General features: G+C 43.1%; 1 protein-coding gene and 1 long non-coding RNA gene across 7 annotated transcripts in view; one reads left to right on the top strand and one right to left on the bottom strand.

The window, feature by feature from the left end:
* The window catches only part of TEC (tec protein tyrosine kinase), a 54,533-nt gene extending 40,399 nt beyond the window's left edge, over positions 1–14,134 (bottom strand). For 2 of the 6 annotated variants that reach the window (XM_032999218.2, XM_042808225.1), the window contains exon 1: positions 12,697–12,896. The gene's annotated coding sequence lies outside the window, so the exon portion shown is untranslated. Of the gene's footprint in view, positions 1–12,696; positions 12,897–13,096; positions 13,154–13,926 lie in introns of those variants that run through there. The other 4 variants (XM_032999217.2, XM_032999220.2, XM_042808226.1 and 1 more) reach the window with 4 other exon arrangements.
* On the top strand, positions 12,902–19,888 carry LOC122154920. The gene is made up of 2 exons (XR_006167037.1): positions 12,902–13,124; positions 19,632–19,888. It is a non-coding gene; the product is annotated as an uncharacterized LOC122154920 (long non-coding RNA).
* The last annotated feature ends 1,791 nt before the right edge of the window (positions 19,889–21,679 follow it).

Raw genomic sequence — 21,679 nt, 5'->3', positions numbered from 1 at the left:
CTCTGAAATACCTATAAACTTGCACTGACTATTTTGCCTTCAGTTTATTCAGATCAAAAACCTCTTCAGCATTTGCAATGTTCTTTGCTGAAAGAAAATAAAGCTGAAACTTAGTTTGGGACACAGGAAAGCAAGGCACAAAAAAAAAAAAAAAAAAAAAAAAAAAAAACAAACACCAAAAACACCAAACCCAACTTTGAAACATCAATTAAAGTAACAAAATGCAAGTTTTCTCAGCCTACTGACCTTCTGCAAACCTGTGCTTTGTAAAGATAAAAAGCTTTTGAATCTGTCACTGCCTCAAGAAATAGCATTGGTGACAGAGCAGGTATTCAGCTCTGGCACTGTATGCTATCCCCAACTTCCCATATTTGTTTTGTTAGTCAAAAGCTATAATGAGTTCATCTTGAGATTTCACTGAAGACTAGAAAGTCTTGTTTATTTCTGTACTAAAGATAAGCAAAACCCACTGTCCAAGAATTGCATATCTTTCTGAACTTGAACTTGTTCCTCTACCATATTTATTGTCTGCAAAGACATTGGTATAGCTGTATCATCTCCTAGCCTGTGTTTTTGCCACTATTTCAGTGATTGTGAAAAGTCTTTGTTATTCTTCACCACCATCTATATAGATTAAAATTTAACCCCTACCTGCATCCATCCCCTTTTTCTCACACAGAGTAATAGTATGACATGAAAAGCTGATCTTATGTTGTTGGGGGAAAGAGATCTTTATATGTATGTATCAATATAGAGGGTAGTTGTAATTCATCATACTGAAGGGAAAGGTAATCTAAAAACCATACACAGAAAACCTTTAACAGCAAGACAATCTCAAATACCTGCCAGTCTAATTTTTTAGACTTCAGAATATTAGGTCGTTCTGTAACCACATACACAACATGGCTTTGCATCACCCTCTGCTCAACCCATATGCAGCAGGTAATGGTTGCTCTTATTTCCATAATAATGCTATTAGCATTAGCTACTATTGTTAAATTCCACTCCAGCATCCAAAGTTACCCTCTTATGAAAAGCTTCGAGGAGGCCGACCACCATTGAACAATGCTTTCCACAGAAGAAACTCCATCTCAAGTCTTCTGCAGGCAGAACCGATCTCTTCTACTGAGAACCTGTGCTTTGGCCTCGCATAAAGACTGATATAGCTAAAATATCCTGTCTGTTGGCAGAGTATACTGCATTCATGCAGCCTCCAGGTGAGAACTTTGTATATTTGGTGGCCTTAGCACACAGGCAGACCAAACTTTTACAAGATAAACTTAGCACCAGTGAGGCCTCCTGACAAAACCTCCTGCAACAGCCAGAAAAATCACATGCAAGAAAATAAGCTATATTTTAATTATCACATATTTGATTCAAGCAAAGGAAGACTAAAATGAGAGAAGGCAATTAAAAAAAAATAAAATAAAAGCAATTTCACTTTCTTTTTAAAGACTTCTTTTTGAGGGTAGATTTCTGATTTTTTGAATGAGGAAAGGAGTGCTGTCACAGTGATGACTAAACAGCTGAATGAAGATGCTGTCATTAACTATAACACTGCCTAGTACGGCACTTGTTGCCATTTCCATGATGCCTAATCCACACTGTTCAGACAAGGACCAAATCCAAGACTAATATTTTTATGCACTGATATTTGATATTAACCCTTAAAAGGGAGACAGCAGATTTCCCCAGGTTCAAAATGTGTTGTTCAGGTTTATTTTTATTTCTAAATACCACATACAAAGTGCAGTGAAAATAGCAAACTTATTTTTCTGCTGACATACAGCAGCTCTTACCCGCTGCGGTGCCATCACCAGGACTTCAGGATGCTGTGAGGTGTTTGAATGCAGCTTGCCAGATGAGGCAGAGCATAAAGAGATTTGCTTTTTCACTTGTGCAGCACAAAGGTCTGGTGAAGAATGTTAGTTTGGTTTACTTTCACAAATATAACTGGCCCTCAGCTGATAGAGAATAAGCAAAAGATAAGGCATGAACAGAAAGGGAAATTCAGGGTCTGAACTGGGAGGAGCTATGTGGTATACTGGTCCTTCTTACATGTGTATGCATCTTTGGAAGGAAATGGTCCTCTGCTCTGGCAGGTATTTTCAAATAAATGTTAGAGGAAAATGGAAGAGCTCCCTCCAAACTGGTATGGCATTGGTTTGGAGGAGCAGAAGCTCAGAGAGCAGAGTCTATTTACTTCACTTCTACATAGACCGAGGCTACTCTACCAGTTCCCCACTGGCCCTGTGGTACCAGGTGGGCACTAGGTAAAGCAGAGTTGCTGCCCTAGACTTTTTCCTAAAATTCCCTGCCAATAACAAGGGAAGAGAAACCGTAACAACCACTTACTAAAGAAATGGGCAAAGATGAGATTGGCAAAGGAAATGGCACATGCTTGCGAAAAAGCTTTTCCTACTTCTCCAGGAAGCTGGAGAATTAGAGGGCTGGAAAAAAATAAATATTCTGTTAAATCAGAGGTTGAATCTAGTTGTTTAGGAATCCTAAAGCTCACCACTAAGTAGGAGGTCAACTGCGTACACAAAACTGCAAATAATTATAGTAAAGGAGTCTGTTTAATTCACTTGCTTCGCAATTTGAGTTTGTTTTTCCAAATGTTATACCATCTCAGGTGAGCACATAATATATTACACCAAAAACAAGTTTAATTTATTTCAGTATTCAAGACACTATTTTTACACGGTCTAACTAAAATCCTGTCATACTTAAAAATTATGACTTGCTTTATGCACAGCACAAGGAATGACTAATACTTCCTCAGTTACTTCTCTTTCCAAACATTCTAAGATGAACTTTTTCCCCTAAACAACTAGTTCACCAACTACTAAAGTTAACTCTTTCTACTCTGCCAGCATACATGCCAAGTAACTGATACCAATACAATGACCCTAACTTTGTACTAACTTAAATATGATCTCAGTCTTGCTTTGTACCATTGGGCTGACATAACTCTTAAAAGTGTAGAATGGTAGAAAAAAGCCACCTATTAACCATCTAGCACCAACTCTCCTCTGGTCCCAAGCCCATTCACTCTGGAGCTAGAACCAGCCTCCTGCCATAACATTTCAACACATAAAAGCAATGCCCAGCCTTCTAGATCATTACCTCCAATCATCTTAAAAGCCACCAAGAAAACGCAATCAGTAGCTGAAGGAAAGCTCTTCTGGCTTGAACATATTTTGTCATCAATAAGCAAAGCTGAAATACTCTCAAGAAGGCTGTCTGTTCTCTACACTGAAGGACTGCCATGGCAAAGCACCACTGGTACATTTCTATGTCACAGCTGAAGCCACAGAAGTCCTGACTTGGCTCCTGATAGCAGAAAAGCAGTACCAACATTACACCCTGCACTTGCACTACCAAACACTAATCTGGAACTACTCACTCGGGTACAGATTCTACTGCACCTGCTTGTGATCATAGCTGGCTTGTTGCTAGCTTCTCTCAGCTGAACTCCATGGAAAAAACAGACTAGACCAGGGATGAACATCTTGAGTCACTCACTCCTGGGTTGACATACAATTTTCAAAGAATGGCATAAACAGGATTGGCTTTAAGTTTGATAAATGCTTTATGAATTAAAAATATATTTTCCATGTCTCGCAAGAGGTATGTAGAAGTGGTCTGTAGCTACATCCCACACTAAGTAGAAGCAGGCATCAATTATGACTTCACCTCAGGCACTCTATGTCCCGAGCTACCCCTAAATGACCTGATATACTCTGCATATGCAGAAACACAGTGGGTCACGGAACACCTATAATTTTCTCAATGCCTGCACGAAATCCAGTGATATGGATACACAGGTTCTGAAATCTCTTTTGAAATGCCTTTAGTTACAAAATCTCAGATTATGCACTCCATTGGAGCTCTGCTGGACCAGGTATAATGATCTGACAGTACTCAAAAAGGTAGCAATTCACCCTCACAGTGTGCCAGCCAGCAGTACAATTTGTGAGATGAGTTTATTTGGAGAAGTTCCTCAAATTTTAATTGAATCAAAACAGCATTTGGTTTTAAGACAGCTTGCAAACATCAACTACATATTTGCTGTTTCTTGCTAGAGAGGCAAGCTCTTTACCTAGCAACTTGTCACCTGCCTTTTGCATTTATATTTTATTCACAAGAAATGTAAAGGAACTTTTTATTTCTTCAGGGAAACTACCACTTCCCAGATTGATATCAGGCTGTAGCTCCTTCTCTGTTTGTCATTTATTTCTAACGTTACTTATATCATTTCAATTAGATGGAACTGTCTCATCAGAATTCAGGTTTAAATCCTTTTATCGCTTCTGCAGACCTTCTCAAGATTCCCTCCCCCCCCGCCCTTTGCAACTATATAGAAACTGTATTATTTGTCAAATGGATAAAAACCTTGTAGCACCTGCAACATAAAAGCCAGCCAAATGCTTTACTATCTACAGAATGACAACTACACATGCATCCTTTAGCCCCAGTGCAAAGGGATGGCTTGTGGGAAAACCAGTCCAGACCCATTTGTAATGAATTGGCTACATCCCAGACAAGGACTGCGTGATCGTAAAATAAGCGTATGGCAGGGAAGAGCTGCAAGGAAGTCCTGAGGTCAGGGAAAAATTGAAAAAAAATATTTGGCTTTCAGGAAATTTGAGGGGGAGGGGGCTCTTAGGCATGCACCTTGCAGAAGAGAAACCTACCTCTGGATAAGCACTAGGTTAGAGAGAAGTGATGTCTGATGTATTGTTCTTTCACATTAACACCAATTTAAAAGAACCAGATGAGATGGCCCTGAACCAGCTCCAGGGATGTGCTGTTACTTTTTCTTGGGCTGTTGAAGACCACAGTCTACTCTCCATATTGCTAAAATCACGATACTCTTTATATGTCTTATCAAGCATCCACCCTTCTAAGTTACCCATGTAGAGTAGATCTAAGCCAAGTTTATGTCTACTCTACTGGAATAGCTGTTAACAGCCCCACCACTGTAGGCACAAAACCAACTGTTCTCTCTCTAAAAAGATAAGCTTAATAGAATCATATCCTCTTTCTAGTTAGCCTTTTAATTGCTTTTCAGATGGTCTGTGAAGAACATCTTAGCAGCAAGCTGTAATATTGAAGTTCAATACTGAAGTTTCACAGACTAGTGAGGTTATCTGAGGCAAGAGTTAAACAGGTTTGTGAGCAAGAGATTAAGCACAGCTCCTGCATGCCCTGTACGCTCCACCAGGAGTGATTCCAACACCTGTACACCAGTATTATCCTTTTAACAAAATTAGGCATGCAAAAGACATAGCCCAGGTAACCATATGCTATGTGGTAAGATGTTAGCAATATGTACTAAGAATTTATATAACATGCGCTTTTTTTCCCCCCATTATGACTGTTTGATGCAAATCAAATATACCAGAAACTACACTATGTTTAAACACATTCATTAATAGAGACATTAATAACAAAAACCATACACTTATATTAATAACAGGTTTTAAATAGAGACAGAAACAAGCGCCTGCTAGACTGTGTGGAAGCTACACAGTAAGAAATACTGCAGTAATAAATAGGGGAATTTCATCTGAAGGCAAAGGTGCCAAGTTGACTCAGAGGATGAACCGCTGGCCACAACTCACGAGCTGGCATCCATGTTGATTAATGGGCATATTTCCCCTCAAAGTCTTTATTCCAAGGTAGTATTAAGGCCACTTGATAACTCTTGCTTTTTTGCACCTGCTGAGTGACTGTCTAGCCCTAAACCTCTCTCATACAGATAGTGCTGATCCACCAAAAGTTACAGGCCAGAACTGCCTTCTGTGCACGCATGAGGAAAAACCCCAGGCAGCAAGTGGGGGACAGGAAATACTGAAAGTTCCTGTTTTTCAAGTTTCCCCTGCATCGTTTTCACCGGGATATATTCCTGCTGCCACAAAATGAGCCCAAGATATCGAACCCAAACAGAATGGCCTGTTACATTTTGGCAGACATCTCATGCTACTGTTTTCACATCTGGCAATTCAGAGCTACAGGTACTAAAACAGTGGCATTGGCAAGGTCAGTGTTCTCATCTTCCAATTCCAGACTCTTAACCTGTTACATTGGATAGCTTACAAGGAAAATTTCATATAAATGAAGCTCAAAATTCCCTCACCATCATATCACATCCTCACTTCACTGAGATGGGACAACACTACCCTTACTGTGAGAATTACCACTTGATGGCATGCAAAATTGTAGAAGTAATGTAGAAGACTGAATTTTGTGTTCTCATGCTTTGTGCACGTCTAGCTGACACAGTACTTGAAGGACTGTACTTACAGCTGCTTTAATTTTCTTTAATCAGATAACAAAGCCTTTCAGTTTCTGTGTTGCATACATGAACCGCATGTATGTTATGTTAGGGATTAAAAATTTTTAAATGGACAAAGACCTCTAAGTAGAATCCACACTGCTGGGTACTTTCTGGAGAAATACTTGGAAGAGTAAGGCTTATTTTCCTGAAGATACTATGGCAGGTCCCACAGAGTTCTACCCTAAAATTATTTGTAGAGTTCTGTTAAATTGTTAAGCTTTCACTTGCATTTCAGTTGTTTACTAATAAAGTGTTCACATACAGGACTGAAAATCCAGGTTGTGACCTTGAATAATTTCTTCTTCACATACAGTGCAGCCTAAGCAACAAGGACTTTAGTTTCACTCATGTCAAAATGTAAGTATTAATTCAGGGAAAAAATTTCTCACTGAATCTGAAAATAAGCACAACTGAGGCAGAGCTGGGGTTTCATCTTTTCCCTTCCCACTCAGTCCTGCAAGGTAGTGAGCATCTCCAGCAAAGCATCTTGTTATATCCGCTCTCCTTGATGTCAGGGTGTTTCAACTGTTGCAAGCTGAATAGGGAACGAAAGCACTTGTCAGGTGCCACAAGACATTTATCTTAAGGAACAGCATTCAGCTTAAAATCTCTTTGAGACTTCATACAATATGGTCATTAACGCTTTATAGTATCTTACTCCTCTCTGATTATTTATAGTGAGGCATAAGGATATTACAGAAGGGGCATCACCAGAAGTTGGGCTTCCACAGTCCAGTCCCACTGAGGTCAAAGTTACAAGGAATAAAGTTAAGACACTGGAAAGGTGAGATAAGATAATCTTTTATGGCTAGGTGTCAGGTTTTCACAGGGACTACCTGCTTCATACTGACTTTCAGAGTTAGCTGCAGTTCAAGAGATCCAGAAAAGTAACTAAACAAAATTCATGGAATTTTGCTGCATGCCCATGACTATTTTTTTAATCAAACAGCAATAATACCCTTCATGCTTTCAGAGTATCTTGGTGGGAAGAGAGCACTGCTGCAATGGTGGAGGAGCTGCCTGCAGCCCCTGACTCAGAACCTCAGCCCTCCGGCTGGTCTCTCACTGCTCTCACACCCCACAGCCTTTCACCAGGTCATTCTCCTAAACTCCCCTCCCATAAAACAGACCCTCATGGTTCATCTGACACACCAGAACTGTAAATATGCCTCCTCCCAACAACAGAACCCGCTCCATTCAAGAGCCACTGAGGATGAATGAGAGGTCACCTAAGTTGCAAGCCTGGCATCAGTCTTCAGCACTGAGGATGAGTTGGTCCTCACAGCCTACCACAACAAAGCAAACCAAAACACTGCAACCAGCCATGGTCTGAATGAAAGAGTGGCCCGATAGGAAAAGAAAACCACACGTGGCTACATACCTAAACATATCTCATAAAGCATTACTTGTAAGCAAGCTGAAGTTGCGCTGGCAGTTTTGAACCAGTCACTCTTAACACTAAGTGCTAGATTTCTTTATGTTAAAAAACGCTCTTTTCAGCATCTTTGCTGGATACAGTTTAAATAACAATTTTATTTACAAAAGATCCCAAAGTATATTTAAGATTACCAGTTTAAAGGATCTCCTATGGGACAGAAAAAGCAGTCCATTCAGCTCAACTCAGTTTACATGTTAAGAACATATCCCTCAAATTGGGTCACACTACCTGAGCTGTGACAGGCCCCCTCTTTTCTCCCACTGTGGCACTGGGAATGGCCGTAGTTCGCAACTTCAGCTGGGAAAAGATGCTCATAACCGGGGAGGAGGGACATGGCAAACACACACACACAATTATTCTTTCTGCCAGGATATGGATCTTGAGCCTGTGATATAGGACATCCTGTAATTCACAGGATGAGCAGCAACCCTGAATACATTAAGAATTTGATGTATTGTGGTTATCTCACCTAACCTGTAGGCTAGCATAGGGAACCTGTCAAGAAGATTTGTACATAGGGCTGCCTAGGAGAGAGTTACAACAGATACTATGTTCAGCTAACACTGAAAGGCACGTATCCTCTGGGTCTGACAGTGAGTTAGGTGGCTATCCTGTGGAGAGAAGAAAAAAAAAAAAAAGTATTCTTCTGTTTAACAGGCATAAATAGACAGGAATTGGTCCCAGTCTAACATGACAGGGCACAATGCACTCTCTGGCAGGGCAGGGTCCAGGTGTCCTGCCCAGACTCCGTTTCAGAAGGAAGAACCCCACTTCTTGTACCACCCAAAGCCTTTTTTTTTTCTGCCCCACGTTCAAATGGAAACAAGGCCTAGATCTAAAGCATTCTGATGATTTAATCAGATCGTAGCTCATAATAGGCACAGGGCTGAACAAAACCCCTCCTGACAGGAAACTCAGCTGTGACCTACTTGAACATACATGAAGTTATACCCTATGTGTGGCAAAGTGGTACCCATTCATACATCCGCTGAGAAGAGAAACGTGAATGAGGAAAAGCAGGAGTGCCAAGAACGCATTCGCCCAGGTCCCATGTACCTCAGCACACTGCAGCCTTTTTTTTTTCCCCCCACCTTTCCCTTGTTCCTGCGTTTGTTTAATGTCACATACAATTTTTATCTTAAGAGCTGAAATGGGGCAGCCTAGTTGGCAGCCTACTGCTTTGCCTCAGAAGAGGGACTGTGACTGCAAATGTGGCCAAACGCTTCTCTTTCCCGTCATGAAGAGCTGAGTCCCACGGCTGCCCTTGGCAGATGGGGAACAGCTCTCGTGCATCAGCAGTCAGCCAGGTTCAGGCTCTCCCAGAGAGGCTCCTATCTCTGCAGCATGCCCCCAAAAAGCATCTCTCCTGACCATGGTACCAAGGCTGGACCACACCAAGCTAGGCATGAGCTTTACTGAACTGCCTAGAATACAGGACAGAGACATCCAACCAAGATGCCTCTTTTCATCAATGTTATTTTCCTCCTAAAATTTTGGGTATTGTCAAAAACAAAGACTTCTCCTAGGTGATGTAATTTTTCCTAAGAAAGGTAAACCCTACTCATGATGGACAAACCTACTCCTAGGAGATTTCTGCTACTCTTCCAGAGATTTCATGATCCCACTTGAACACAGCAGCCTCTTCACTGTGCTTGCAAGGAATGAACCTCTCCTTACTCCATCTCACCTCCATGTGTAAGAAATTGTAAAAACCCACTCCCCTCCCTGCAAAGTATCTCCTACAATGAGACTCATCTCCCCACATGTAAGAAGTCTATCTGTTTTTCAAGGTTTTATCTCACATGGTATTTTCTCTGACTCTGAATCACGGCCCATGTGGCTGAGCAAGGGAAGGGGATGACTGAGAACTGCCGGAGCTGTAATGGCCACAGGGCAGTGGTCAATCACACGCCTCTGCTCCCCAGTTCCTCTTCTTCCATGCCAGAAAAAGGACCTGCACGTCCACCCAAACACTGGCTTTCCTCACCTACACCCTGCTTTCTTTCCTAATGCTGTTTTCTTAAAAAAAAAAAACAAAACAAAAAAAAAAAAAAAAAAAAAACACAAAACAAAACAGACCAAAAGCAGCAGAGTAGAATGCTCCTCTGCCTGAGGGCCAGCAGAACAAACCAGTGATTTGCCTTTAGAAGTAACACCCTCTGTTAACAAAAATATATTTCTTGATATTTGAGTGACCACTTGTTAAAATGCAGGTGCAGTTTCACTGGTTTCTAGAGAGCTGTGCCCCATTATAGCAGTAGTATCTCTAATGTCTAGTGCTAGCACGAGGCCCTGGCCAGCAGAATTACTGTAAACTGGCCTCATCTCTTCAGTGAGGACAGTGAGGCTGCAATCAGTGTACTGAGGGCCCTTCCCCTGCCTTTTGCATAACAGAGGAAGCTATGGGTATCAGCAGGTCATTTAATGAACTTCATCACTCTCAATTCCACAGTGTAACAACTGACTGACCTTTGCTGTCAGTTTTTAGCCAATGTATTAGTAATTCTGTACAAATAGATGCATCTATGTAATAATAAAAGTCTATAGCACAAATCCAAAAATATATGATGAATGTTGTCCAGAGGCACATATGTTTCTTGAAATAAAAAAAATAAAAAAATTTAAAAAAAACCACAAAACACCACCTCAGGCCTTCTTCTCCATGCCAACCTTTACCTCATTCTGCCTGAGTACTGCTTTCCAGATCTTTTGATTTTTATACTGGTACGTTTCTTATCCTATTTCTGCAGAAGAGAAGTTGTAGACTACTACAACTGATTCTTCAGCATACACACACTTGCCTTTTTTAAAAGCACAGTTCCAAATTCATCAGTGAAAAAGTAATAGGTTACTGAAAAAAAAAAAATCAAAACAAGGAAAAATAGAAAAACATCTTAGAGGTCAATGGTTAACAGGAGCTAAAGACACTTTTTCCATGATCTTTGCATTGACAGCAGGAAGCACAGACCCATTGTCTAAGAAACAGAAAATGTTTCACACATTTGAGATAAATATTTGTAGGAAACTTACACCATTATGCACCTTATCTTGTGTATACAGTTTATAAGCTAACATAACACAGAGAGAATTAAATCTGTAACAGGTTGCACCTACATTTGATGGAGGGGAAGACTTTTCTTGATGCTTCCAAGCAATTCTGTGAAAGTAACCACTTCCCAGTTATTTTAACTTTAATTACAGGATACTACACTATCACGGCATTTCTGAATACAGTGTTATTTCAGGGCAAGATGAAACAATATGGAGCTGATACTGTTTTATCAGCTCCATTTTCTTTTTCTCCCTTGTCCGACATTGTAGGCAGTCAGCCAGGTTACTGGCTACATTGCAATGCCAAATCCACAATACCAAGCCCATATCTAAGAATTAAAAAGTAACTTAACTGAGGACATAATTCTAGGTACCTCACAACCAATGGTTTTAAAAGATTTTTAAAATTCTACATTAACATAAAAAAAAAAAGTGGTACTCCTATAAATTTTGCAGGGTTTATAAAATCAGGTTTGGCAGCTGAGAACTAGAGTTACTTCATGACAGAGGTCTAACTGGCAGTATGTTTTAATTATGTGAACTCCAAAACCTGGTTTTTGATTTTCACATCTGTGAGATTATCTCATTTAAAAGAAAAAAGGAGAAAGTAACCAGGTGCCAAATGCAACCACATTGCTCTGTATTCAGTGGTTTCAGCAGGCAAGCTCACACAGAAATCATTTGGTTCAAAACACTCATAATATTCACTTAGAAATTTAGCAGAACATGTAAAGCACCCTTTCATTGAGGACTAAATGCAGAGACAAATGTGATTATTTCACTATAAAATGCAATTTCTCAATAAATAAAACATGTAAAACAAAAACTAGAGAAATACAAAGACTACCAAAGGAGAGTCCGATAGCAAATGGGCTCTTCCTTGCTGTAGTCCCCTTACAAAACACAACCATCAAAAGGCTATGAGTAGCACCCTGCCTGGGAGGTGCCTCCCCACCTACAAGAGCAGAGCCCAGGAAACAAGACCAGGCCACCCAAAGGGCCTCTCCTGCCCGGCTGGCACGATCTGAGCAGCAGAGCTGCTGTGCTGGGAGGAAAGAGGAGCATGTGCAAAATCACTCTGGGTACTCCCTCAAGCGTAACTGGGAGACTGTTCGTATGGGTGCTGCTTTCTCATGGCCCGAAATACCATAAACATTTGGATGGCAGCCGTAAGTAAGAATCCATCGTGCAGTCACTGGAGAGTTCTGAGAACTTGAATGGCGATACTGCACCCTAGAGCCACGCTGTATCAAAGCCGAGACAGACAGATAAAGCATCAGCAACATCTACAACCTGCATTTCTGCTATGGTCAGTTTTTCCATCTAAAAAAGCCACAGTCTCGCTTATTTGACTCTTAAAACAACATAAATTATTTCAGATCAGCGTCTGTCACGGTAAGGTACACATCTGCCATTCCAAGCGGAAAGCTCATGGCCATGTCTACACTAAAAGCTCACTTTACAGTTCAATTATTGGTTCCAATTCATAAGGATGCAGAAAGAAAGCCCATGGAAAAGCACCACCAAATCACCTAGCCACCCACTGCATGAGCTGTGGGCGTGCTGCATCCCAGCACAAGGTACTGCCAAGAAGGGACAAGCACTCCGTGGGACACAAAGCAGGGGGAATTATTAAGATGGCTGAACTCACACACAAGGCTAATTGTGCCTTGAGATGAGGTGGGACAGTCTTAGTAAAGCACGGTAGTTACACGGATATAAGGAAAAACTCAGAGAGGAAAGTCACGTAAACAAGGAAATACTCGGCAACTGTTAGCTTCAACCTGGAGCTGGCAGCCTGGGCTACAACCCATTATAATACGCAAATTACAGCAGTTTTGAGCAAAAGTTTAAAATTCACCTTTTGTCGGAGCTCCCGCTTGCGGATCCGTGTGACACTTGGCCGTCGAGGAAGGAACGCCTCTGCTCTTGCGGCGTCGCACCCGTTTTAAATTGCGAACAGCGGGTGCTGCAGGCTGCGCTCCATCAGCCGCCGCCGGGCCGGGGGCCGCCGAGCACCGGCGGGGCTGAGCACCGGAGAGGGGGCTGAGCACGGGATTGGGGGGGGGCTGAGCCCCGGGGAGGGGGCTGAGCACGGGATTGGGGGGGGGGGGGGGGAAAGGGGCGCGGCCTCGGCTACCTGCACTGAGGGCAGCCCCAGCTGGCAGGGCAGTGAGATAAACTCGATAAACTCTTCCCCCCCCCGCCCCGTCTTTTTGTGGGGACGGCCCCGCTGCTCTCCAGCCCCGGCTCCGCCTTACCTGGGTGTCCCGGCCGCCGCGGAGGGAGGTGGAAGGAGGGAGGTGGAAGGAGGGAGGTGGAAGGAGGGAGGTGGAAGGAGGGAGGTGGAAGGAGGGAGGTGGAAGGAGGGAGGTGGAAGGAGGGAGGTGGAAGGAGGGAGGTGGAAGGAGGGAGGTGGAAGGAGGGAGGTGGAAGGAGGGAGGTGGAAGGAGGGAGGTGGAAGGAGGGAGGTGGAAGGAGGGAGGTGGAAGGAGGGAGGTGGAAGGAGGGAGGTGGAAGGAGGGAGGTGGAAGGAGGGAGGTGGAAGGAGGGAGGCCCCGCTCCGGCCCGGGAAGGCGGCGGCGGCGCCTCCTCCTGACCCCCCCGCCGATCGCGGCTCTTGGCGGGGCAGCCCCCGCTCCCCGGCGGCGGCAGCAGCGCCGGCCTGGGTGGGGTGCGGGGAGGCGAGGGGGCGGCCCACATCGAACAGACCCGGCAGGAGCTGCCCGGAAAAGCGTCGGTGAAGTAAAAGTGAAATTAAACAACTCGGAGCGGGATGCGAACTCTCTCCCCAAAACCTAGGCGTGCGCGGCCCCAGCTGGCTTTAAAATGCGTGTCACCGGCGCTTAGGGCTCAGGTGTTTCTCGTCGCAAACCGCGATGAAGCGAGCGTTCCCAGGGCTGTGCCGGGGGGAAGCGGTGGGCACAGCGCTCCCCCAGCCCGGGCAGGCTGGGCGCCCTCGGGCTGCTGCTCTGTCATGCCCATGGCAGATCTGCTCATGCCCGGGTGGCCCCCGGGGTTACAGTGCCTCTCCACACACTTAACCACGTGTAAGGGCCACAGCCACCCACCCCAAAGCTCAGACACTCACCTACAGCCCGAGTAACTGAAGGTGGCTTTTTGCACCCATCAGGAGACTGTACTGAACTTCAGACTTCAGGGTCTATAGTAAGATGTCACCCAGGCTTTCTTCTTTACCTCCTTCTCTTAGCCCAGCCTTACCTATAGAAGCTGTCAGTCTGCAAAACCTCATTGAGAGAAAAAAAAGCTTGTAAAGTTCAGTAGAAATATATCTCTCATGTTGCTAAGGGTCAGTCTAGAGCAAAGCAAGCAGGGTCTGTGCTGCTTGCAAGCGAGTTGTTTTGTTGTGACTAGGGCGTAATAGCTGGATCGACACAGATGTCATTCTGTTCTCCTCAGAGGAAATGACTTACAGAGTCTTTGTTTTCACTTAGGGGATTTCCTCCAAATTACTCTTTTGGTCCTATGGCCACATCTGCCATGCCCACCACACTACTGCTGAGCCCAGGGAGCCACAGGGTCACATCCCTCGTGCGTGGGGCAGCGCTGGTATAAGCACACGGGCAGTGCCCATGCGGTCACTTCATGGTGACCAGTCCCACCAGCCCGCTCTCACCACCCTCCTTCCACTCCATCCCCACACGTTTGTAGTAGCACACACTCAGGTGTCCATGCAGAGCTCCTTGCCCACTGCCACTGATGTGCTCCCTTTTGCAAGGCAGGCAACTTTTGCTTTGTTTTTCAAGCAACTGTAACTGCAACTTTCCTTGCTCTGGCTGCTGCTGCTGTGGCAAGAGGGAAGGACAATAAAACTGAACAGTTGCTTAAGGAAGGGCTTGGAACAGATTTGCCCTATAAGGTGACATTTCTGAGCTCCAGAAAGAAGTGTTGTCCAGCGGAAAGCAGTGACTTGAACATCAACAGCTACAGTACAGCTAGGACTTCACCCCAGAGCTGCAGCAGAAGCAAAGGGACAGCAGAGCACATCTCCATGGTCCAAAGGACGTGGCTATTGCTGTGCTGATGGTGACCTTCTTACAACTACTGATCAGCAATTAACCACTTTGATGTCAATCAGTCGACTAACAGAGCATTTGTGGTACAGGTCTGGATCACAAGTGTTTTTGCAAGCTTTATGAAGCTTGCCAGTTCTCAGTCCTGAAAATGCTGTCTCTTCCCCTCCAAACTTCTTCTACCATGATGGCAGATAAAGACATCAGCAGGACAGTGGGATCAAAGCAACTACAAAATGACACTGCTTCTGAGGACAGGGACATGCCTCTGAGGGACTGAAGAGGTTTGGTCACTGCCTGAGGGCTGAGCTCTGACTACCTGTGCTTGCCTTGAATTGTAGCTGCCCTGGGCTGGACGGCAGCTCTGAGAGCAAGGAAAAGAGCTCTGCAAAGGCCAGGTGGTGAAGGATGAATATGTGCTTAGCAGCCTTCAGGAAAACCTCTTAAATGCATGCTGAGCATATGCATTGAGGAAAGGCTCAAATGCTCTCAAAAGCTTTGGGGAAAACTCCGGGAAATCTTTCCAAAAGCCTTGGGCAAAAAGCATTGCTTATCATTCTGTGTGGCTTCTCACAGCTTGGTGAGCAGGGCAGCACCGTGCATTTGGATTTCTGCTGCACAGTTTTGGTTTCTCATGGCCTGTATGCCTTCACCCTCGTTAAACAGAGCAAGTGATCTGCTTTCAATTTGAGAGACATGCCAATCCCTGCACAGTGCCAGGGCTGAAGAATTACTGGGAGAAGGAGTTTTCATTTTGAAGGAGGGTTTTGTTTTCCTTTTGCATTTCATAAATATCTAAAAGTGCCCATCACCAGGGCTACTAATATGTCCTGACCTAATGTATTTAAAGAGCAAAAGTAATTTTCAAATATCAAGCTTCTTTTATACATCTGTATACATTTTAGAGCCAGGTGGGGGCTGAGCTTTCCATTCAGCTGAATGTTTTGTCTTCAGGATTGAAAAACAAAACAAAACAAACAAAAAACAACACTTTGCAGAAAAAGCAGCAAGTTGGAACCAAAACTTATTTCATTTCCCTAAAATTTCAAATGCAGAAATGTTATGCAAACGTGGGGAACGCAAAAAGGAAGGGATGTTTCATGTCTTTGGTTCTATTTCCAGAAGAGCTCAGTGTTAACTTGCTGTTTCCATCATTTATCTCCTTTATCTTAGAAGTTCAGGACCCCTGTGGACTGGGGTGGGTGTAACATCAATCCTACCTCTGGGCTGCAGGGATCGAAGCACTAGTTGACTGAATCTTTTCCGTGGTAAGCCCTCAGGGACTCAGTTAACTGAAACGCCATAGTGATCTTGCTCCAGTTTTGGACTAAAGTCACTCAGCTCCCAGAACAGTTGATTTTGCTCTACTACAACGGAAGTAAGAGCAGTGAAGAGTTCTTGTGGCAAACCACCCCTCTCTAGGAGGAAGTCTCCACTTGGGGAAAGACTGAAATTTCAGGCCCACATGTAGCATAAAGTACCAAAGAGAGAAAGAAAAGTATACAAGTTGGACAGCAACTTTGATAGACCGTCATTTCCAGAAGTTATTCACCTGTTTATGATTCATCATCTCATGGTCCATGTCCGTTCTCTCTTTGGAGACAGTGTTGGTCATTTGGGTGGGGTCTTGAGTCTGAAAAGCCCCTTCTCTGCAATCTTTCTTGTCAGAGAAGCATCTCTGTGGGTCCCTTGGCCACAGATAGGCTCTTCCTCTTTTTCCTTTTCATGCCCATCAAAACTTCTTCACCCTATTCAGCCCTCTTTCACTTCTTAGAGGCTTCTGTCACCAACCATTTCCTCTGTCTACTTCTCTTCCCTCACTTGCTGTGGGCAGAAATAACAAACAAGATTTTCTCTCACTCTCAATAGAGAAACCTGTGACTGAGAGAAAAATTACAGTCATTCTTCATTATCTGGTTTTCATATCAGAAAATGTGCTGCTTTTCCTTTCTCCAGAGCTTTTTCTTAGTTTTGAGAGATTTTGGGGGTGATAATTTAGTTGCACCACTGAAAGTAACTTTAAACAGTAGAGTGTAATACAGACCTACCATAAAATATTCTTCATTGCTGTTGATATTGTTTTCTTGATGGTGGATTGAGGGACCAGCAAAATAACTGAAAACCACAGGAACAGTATTTGAACAGGGCTTGTTTAGGAGAAGAGAAACCAGGAGGCTGGGGAGCTATGGGCTCTCTGTCTGGCAGACCAGCTTGCAAGGTGGGTATGGACTGCTGGCAAACACTTTGAACATGTTTTGGGAAGATTTTAACTGGGAGCTGGAGAGCAGAACTCAGTCAGGTACCTCTTCATGCTGTGTTTTTTTGATCCTGCCACACTTGGTGACATTGGGCACACCAGTCACATTCACAATGATGTGTAGATCAATAATGTAATTCTCTACCAAAGTCCTGCCCAACTTCACAGAGGTCCATGTTTTGTCTCCTGCTTCCCTTTGAGGCAGCTGCTAAGTCCTCAGATTTAAGGCAGTGCTATAGCATGCCTTTAAACTAACAACAAAGTTTTAACTCAAAGTCTAAACAAAAATATCTGTCTTTTGACATCTGGGCTCCAAAGTTTCTTGAATTTTTAGGTGTCCTCAGGGAGTTGACAAGTCCAAGATCTCAGCATGACTCCAGTAGCTCACATGACCAGAAGGCTTAATGTCACGATAGAAAAAAGGCTGGGTATGATGACTGTCAAAGAGTGCAGCAACAAACCAGCTCACATGCAAACAATTAAAGAAGAGCTGGGCCATCCCATTATCAGAGACCAAAGAGCAATAGAGGATAGACAGGTAAACACTCACTCCAGGCTTGGACAAGAGCAGTATAGGAAGGTATTAGAAGGAGCACCAGAAGAATTTTGTACAAACGCATCACGACCAACACAAATATTACACAAGGAAACGTACTGAAAAGGTTTTTTTAATGTACCAGATAGTAATGAACATGCCAGAATAATTCACCAGTTGCTTAACAGTGAGAAATACATCTTGCATATGCAAATCTACAAGAGTGCAGTAAAAATTTTGCCCAGTGTATTACAAAGACTACCATTTAAACCTACCATTTATGCCTACCATTAGATGAGAAGAAAGGGCTTTCAAGATTTGGGGGAAAAAGAGAAAGAAGAGAGATTGTGCAGATCCCTTGTGCCCCTGAAATTATTTCTACCTTCTGACTTGTAGTCACATAGAATAGCTGGGCAAAGTAAGTACCAAAATATTACTAGGAAAGGAATGGGTAAAATAAATATGTGAATAGACCTTGACAGGTAAGCTAACTTTCACAGCTAGTAATACTGAAGTTAACTAGTTTATAGCTATCTCAGATATATTTAAAGGAGCTACATTAATCTCACTTAACTTCTCACATTTAATACGAATGTCTGTACATAGAATTATCATCTAGACTCATTTCAAAGAGAGAATTCAGCACTTTTGGAGATCAATTCATCTAGTCTGTTTATTGTAGGATAAGATGAATTGCCCATGGGCAGGTGTCCTAACTAATCATTAAAGGCATGACCACTATATCAGGTATTTAGTGCATCTTCATTGTTGACTTTTGAGGCTAGAGAAGATTAATTTAACATGCTTTCCAGTTTAAGCATACCCACAGAACTCCCTACTGCAGCCCACTGTGGCAGTATCCTCTATAGCTTTCTAGTGGGAAGCAAATAGCAAAGTTCCCCCCAAATTTCCACGCTGGCTCAGGCCAAGAGTCTCCAACATTGACTAGAACTTGGCACCTCAAACTAAGATGTCAGTAGGTCCTGAGATGGGGAGTTGTAGCTCTAGATAAAGTCTCATGTGAGTCTCAAACAGTGAGACAACTCCTTAAACTCTGAAGCATGTTTTAATTTCTTTGCAGAATATTCATAGTTTAGTTTTGGCTGTTAAAACACTGGGTATTCTTGTTATCCATGTAACAGGCTTCCTTTTTAATCTAGCCAAATTTGCTGATGCCCATGGCAATGCGTTCCATGGTCTAACTGTGCATTTTACCAACATTATTTCCCTTCCAGCCTTTAATGTCATTTTGTCTCTATTTTATCCTATCTGTGAAACAGAGATAAAGATTTTGTTCTTCTTTTTCTATGTAGCTAAGTCAGGGGAAAAATTACCAAGGGTGACAGAGAGGAGGAGAATAGACTATGGCCTCCCAAATGCCTTCTCCCCTTTCTCCCAGGAAATCCATGTATGCGAGAGTTTCAAAGTCAGAAATACCAAAATGAATACCTCTGTAGTTTTATGTCAGAACACTTGTGTGTGTGCATCCTGATGCAATATTTCAGTACACAACCACATTGTTTCCCCTGTTTTCTTCTCCACTCATCTGCTTCCTCATTCAGGAAGGATAAAGTTTATTAAATAATTGATTCTTCAGTTTTTTTCCTTTAGATATCTCACAGGCACCCCTAAGCTTTCTTCTTCTGTGCATTTTTTGAAGCTTACTTTGAGGAAATCTTTGATATATTCCTGGGATTTTCTATGGCATCTATCACTATAAATAAGTGGAATGAATCACCTCCAGCCTTTAAGAGATGTGGTGTAAGGGGGGTACAATTAAGGTCTGCAAAATCTTGAATGGGATGGTAAGGGTGAATAGGAAGGTGAAAGGGTATCTCTTCTGTTTCAAGAGCTAGAGGTTCTCCAGTGAAGCTGGTAAGAGCTAGACTGAAATCAAACAAAAGCAGACTGTTCACCATGCAGCAGCCATAAGATGTGTGGAACTTTATGCTTTTCAAATTATCTTGTAGATGAAGTAGATCGGATGGGTTTCAAGAGAGACACTTTGAAGAGGGATCTGTTGAGAATCACCAGACAAACACAACACGACAGATCCAGGAAGCCTTCTGAGACAGATCCTTGAGGAATACTTGTATGAAGGTGTCATAAAGGCTTGCCCTATTCTTGTTTTACCCTGGCCATTTATATGTGGTCACTATAGAAGGCAAGTTGCTGGGCTGGATGGATCCTACCTTTCACAGATACGAATAAATGTATTTTTACAACAGACCTGTATGTTATTACTGCAATATTTATTGCCTGTCCACAAGCCATCACAGTTACTCAGTAAGGTTGTCCTGGCACTTTCCCCACCACCAACTAATCTGCACCTTGCACAGCCCATGACTTATTTCTCAGTCTTCCATAGAGGGCAGTCAACCTTCTTTCTTCCTCCAAAGCCTTTACTGCTGCAATAGGTTGAAATTCATGAAAAGTAAGAAGTGAGATAGAAGCAACATGATCTTCCACTGAGGTCCCTACTCAGCTGTGACATTTAAGAGGCACTACATGTCTTTGAGGAAATAGATATTTCCTACACAGAAGGTGATGTATTTGCCAGTGCCAGCTACAAAACTCGTGACTGCTGTGTTTCAATGAGTCCATGCATACATCTCCAACATAGCTGTGCTTTGGGATATATGATTCCCAGCCAGGTCCAAAAGTGAAAACTGGAAATACAAGAGGTTATGTAATTTTTTATTGGCAAGTCCCATCTCCATGATCATCAAAAAGATCTGCAAGGACATATATCATCTGACCTACTCTTTGAAGCAACAGACGATTCCAATGCAGGGCTAGCTTATAACTACAGTCATTTAATCCCATCATGTTCTGAGAACCCAGTGGTCATGAAGTGATCTGGGCACACCAGCACCAGACATGGAATACCAAGCACTGAAATACAGGGAATCTGGGATTTTAAGACAATGCTTAGGATACTGTAGCATTTTGGGTTATAAAAATTGCCCAGCATAAGACATCTGTGTGTGAGCTGTGATTATAACCTAGGCTTCTGGAGCAGCAATGATCCATATGCATCACTTGTCCTTGCTCTGATCATCATCTCCTCCAAGGATTCCCCTCTAAAGACTTTTATTTCTGGTCTAGGCAGCCAGCTTCTCTGAGTGAGAGGTCCCAGCTGCTTCAGCTAGGACACTGAGAAGGGGGAGGACTGTGACCTACCATGACAATAACCCTCACTGATCCAGCTGGGATTAACCTTCCTGCAGATTCCAGATGATTTTCACCATGATGAGTTTTTATTCTTTCAGTGTTAATTGTTGTCAGCTGATGCCAGATTTTCCTTTGGCATGGACAGTTATGCCACCTGAGATTCTGGGATTTTCATATCCACAGTCTAGTCAGGAGTGATAAATCAATGAATGCTAACTCCATATAGGAAAAAGAAGCTGGGGAGACCCATTATCAAACATTCAGGTGTAAAATTCACAAGAATCTGCAAGGAATATTAATGCAGTTATTGATCTAAGGGTCAAAAGGTAGAAGAAATGTATATCAGGCTGAATTAGCCTTCAAAGACCCATGCATAAACCTCTCTGAAGCTACTGGACCCATAAATTTGCAAAAGGCTTTGCTAAACTTCTTTAATAAGTGGTGGGCCTGCCTGACCACAACGTTTGGTAAAATCATGTAACTATAAACATTTGCCAAATCTTTCTTTCCTCTTTCTCTCTGCTACTGTATAACGCTGCAGTGCAACTTGCCATAACCCAGCGAGTTAAGAACAGGTCCCTATCTTCGGTACAGTGCAGCCTGATTTGAGTGGTGGCTTGATGTGCTGATGTAATAAAGTGACAGGAACACTTTACACCATACACAGGGTATGAACAGTAGTGCTGGGAGCACGTTGAAGCTCCTTGCTAGTACCAATATAAAGAATAGCTACCTAAAAAAGCAAGGATGTGGACTAGGGTGTTGGGCTGCTCAGCTCTGGTGGTTTTCAGCTTGTGGTCCCTGCTAGATGCTTCTCAGGGGACCCACAGGAGGTAACAAAGAA

This window comes from Tyto alba, unplaced genomic scaffold (assembly GCF_018691265.1).
Source record: "Tyto alba isolate M040663 unplaced genomic scaffold, T.alba_DEE_v4.0 Super-Scaffold_6, whole genome shotgun sequence".
NCBI classification, from domain to species: Eukaryota; Metazoa; Chordata; class Aves; order Strigiformes; family Tytonidae; genus Tyto; species Tyto alba.
The sequence above is the reverse complement of the archived record's forward strand: the minus strand, read 5'-3'. Positions and strand labels throughout refer to the sequence as shown.